General features: G+C 43.6%; 1 pseudogene; it reads right to left on the bottom strand.

The window, feature by feature from the left end:
* Window positions 1-232: 232 nt before the first annotated feature.
* LOC105291371 lies at window positions 233-807 on the bottom strand (annotated as a pseudogene).
* Window positions 808-3692: the final 2885 nt, after the last annotated feature.

The raw sequence follows: 3692 nt of genomic DNA, 5'->3' as shown, positions 1-3692 counted from the left end.
GGAGAGACGATAAAACATTCTTCAGTGATACACATCAGATCGGGATGATATTACATATCTCCGACTGCCCTCCCCAAATCACGTGGTGAAGTAAAAGAGTGGCAAATATCCGGCAGTTGCCAGTCAAGTATAGCATTCATGCCCTCTGAGCCTGGACCATGAGGCCTCAGAGTCTTTTTTTTTTTTTTTTTTACACTTTTTAATACACTTTTCTAACATGTATTTATCGTTAGTGAAGCCATGATTCAGGATCCCAGGGTAGGATGTACCCAGGTCGCCCTTCGCCTTCCTGGGAAAAGGATGGAGAGCAGATGAGAGGTGAGGTGGAGCCAGTTCAGATCTTCCCAGGAAACGTGCTTTCTGCCCAGTTGTCGTCCCAGGCTGACAACCAGGATATGGAGCAGAGGGACTTGTACACACACGGGTACCATTTATACATGGAGACACCACCCCCTAGTGTTCATTGCCTTCTCGCAGCGTTGGAAATCCAGGTAGCTTGGCCAATTGGTCCTGGTCTTGTTCTGGTTGTGGAAGAAGCTGTCAAAAGGGGCAATCTGGTAGTTCTTGATTTGGGTCTTGATGTCTTCTGCCTCTGAAGAGCTCACAGCTCAATACAACCCTCAACCCTCTGAGTCCTTAACACAACACCCAAGCAGCTACTCTCATCCATCTGAGTTGGCATATGAGATGTGAACTACTTTCCACCTGACATCCTGGAACGAAGCTGCTCGAGAAGAGATTCCAGGAAAGAAATCTCTGTCCTTAAATCCTGGGCCTGAATGTACCAGGGGACGTGGAGAAATCCATGGTGTCCTAGCGGGAAGCAACTATTCAGCAAACAACATAGAGTATCACCCAAAGGCATGGTAGCTTCAGGTTATTGGTCACAGGGAGGTAGTTGGCAAAGGAATTTTGTGGAGAACTAAGTAATGTATGTCAAGTGAAGCCCCCTGAGAACAAAGCACCAGACTGGGAGGAACTCGTACACCTCCTCCGCCGTGGCTCAGCTGCAAAACAGATGGAGGATTGGCTAGTTGCATTCTTCCTCTCAAACCGCAGCCCATGGGGGAAAAAATTAGTGTACACTGCCACCAAGTGGTTATGGCTGGTAATACTCCGCGGCTAAGGAAATACTAATGAAAACCAATAAATGTCTAATGAATGTATAAATGAGAGGATAAAAATTAGAATTATTTTATTTCAGCCTTTTACAGTGAACTGAAATATACATTCTAAAGTTTGTATATAAAACACTGGGAAAAAGTAATATCCAAAGAGGAGAGTCAAAATCTTTAAAGATCCCAGACCAGATATGGCTGAAATGGATGAACTGGGAATTCAATTCAGGCCCCTTGGATCCCATCCAGATGTTTAACCAGCTGGTCACACAGAGTCCCCTCCAGTCAATTACTTTTCTTGATGTTTCTAATCAACAGTATTATATATGTGATGCTATAAACTTTTATATTTAATATTAGCTCATAACTCAGGATCCTAAACCAGATGTTTTGGGTGAGAAAGAAATTGATGACTCATCAGTAGATTGAACACAGGCAACTGGCTACTCTCCAGGCATTTTACCAGCTGAGCTGCAAAGCAGTGGTTGCTACCAGCTCCCTTTAGTTAAGCGGGGTTGTGAGGGGGTGGAAATGAAAGTAAATATGAACATAAAGCAGCATTCAAGATCTTTTGTGAGTTTTTTTTCTCATAAAACGAGAGCTTGTAGTGTTATCTCATGTCAATAATAGTCAGGTATTTGCAATCTTCTCAATGCATCCTCCTCTCCTTTATGAAGGGGAAGGTGGGGCTGGAGGGAAGAAGAAAGTAAAATACGTGACCAAGAGGTGACACCATTGACTATCATGAACCAGATGGATGAATGCCTTTAAAATCTAAACTGAATTTTCCTCCCAGAGAGTCCCACCTTTGCACTTCCCCATCAACACAGCCAGGATCACTCATGGGTGGAATTAGGCAAAACAGAGAAGAGAAAACAAAGAAACTTCTGGACTATGGTTTCAAGCTCCTGAAGGAGAAGAGGAATTTCTGCCCCACCATTTCTCTTGAAAAATATCCCCCTATCTGTGGAGCAGGGAGCAGGATTATGGGTGGGTCCAAGAGAAAGATGTTCTGTGGCTGACTTTCCAGGTTAGAGTTCTGGGGAGGTAACAGACCCTAGAAAGGGTATGATTACATGCAGCCTCTGACCAGATGGGGCCAGAGTGATCCCAAATGAGATAATTCCTGAAAAGCACTTAGCAGAGTGCCTGCCTGATACATAGTAAGTGCTCAATAAATCACAGCGGTTACTGCTTTTATTAGGGTGATCACATTTCAGATGCCTTTATTATCACCAAAGCCAAGTTCCTGATGTATGTTTTCTTAGCAAGGGACAACCAATCCAGGTCCTGATCCTCTTTTTATCTTTTCTCCTAACATCAGACAAGACTACTATTAACTCTGTTTCCTAAAATGAGCCAATTTAACCAATATGTGATGGTTAATTTTGTGTGTCAATATGCTGGCTGGAAAATTACTGTTTGGCTATCACCCATGGGAACATAGGCTGTCACCCATAGGAACGTAACATTCTAACAACAAGCTTTCTGCTTCTGTACCCCCACTTGCACACTTGACCTGTGGGTCGACGGGTAGTGAATAGAAGAAAAATAGACCTTTGTGTTCAGACAGAATGAAGAATGGGATTTGAGGCTTAAAAACCCTGTACCTCTACATTTCGGGGCTGCTTATTTTGGGGTCTGTGTATCCCTGGCAGACCCAGCTGGCTGAATAAAGAGTGTGTTTCCTATAACTCACTGATTTCTGGTGGTCCGTGTATCTTTCGAGGGCTGGCAGCTACAACATCAACTTGGTGAGGCCATAGTGCCCAGATATTTGTTCAACTGTTATTCTAGATGTATTTGTGAAGGTATAGTTAAGGCGAGGTTAACATTTAAATTAGTAGACTTTCAATAAAGCAGATTACTCTCCATAATGTGGGTAGACCTTATCCAATCAGTTGAAAGCCTGAATAGATAAAAGACTGTTTCAGCGGAAGAGAGAATTCTGCCAGCATATGGTCTCAGACTCAACTACAGCTCTTCTGGGTCTCCAGCCTGCTGGCTCACCTTGCAGATTTTGAACTTTCCAGTTTTGATGATCACATGAGCCAATTCCTTTAAGTAAATCCTTCTCTACATACACACGCAGAGACACGACACACACATATATACACATATATCCTATTGGTTCTCTGGAGAGTCAAGACTAATACAGAATAATTCCATAAAAACATCATAGAATCCAGATAACTGATAGTCCCACTGCCCCCACCCCCCACTCCCCCACCCCGCTGGACTAGTAGGCAGAATACTGAAGGTCTGCTGCTGAAACATAAGGAGAGTATACCTCTCAGACTCAGTTTCTTCTTCTACAAAACTAGGAGATTAGATTATATCAGGAATGGCAAGTAGATTTAGTTCACATGCCATCTTCACTCTATGAGTGGTAGCATCCAGAAATAGCGTTGAGAATGACTCTGAGTTAGTATCTTTGGCTGAGGGAAAGTATGCCATGATCAGCCAATGAAGCATGCAGAGTGCTGACAATGCGACCGCTTGCGGCCCCTCCTCTGTTCTTACTGAGCCTGACCTCTCAGCAGTGTTTGCCAGATTGAGTTTGCCCCATTTGCT

This window comes from Pteropus vampyrus, unplaced genomic scaffold (assembly GCF_000151845.1).
Source record: "Pteropus vampyrus isolate Shadow unplaced genomic scaffold, Pvam_2.0 Scaffold44, whole genome shotgun sequence".
Classification (NCBI taxonomy): Eukaryota; Metazoa; Chordata; class Mammalia; order Chiroptera; family Pteropodidae; genus Pteropus; species Pteropus vampyrus.
The sequence above is the reverse complement of the archived record's forward strand: the minus strand, read 5'-3'. Positions and strand labels throughout refer to the sequence as shown.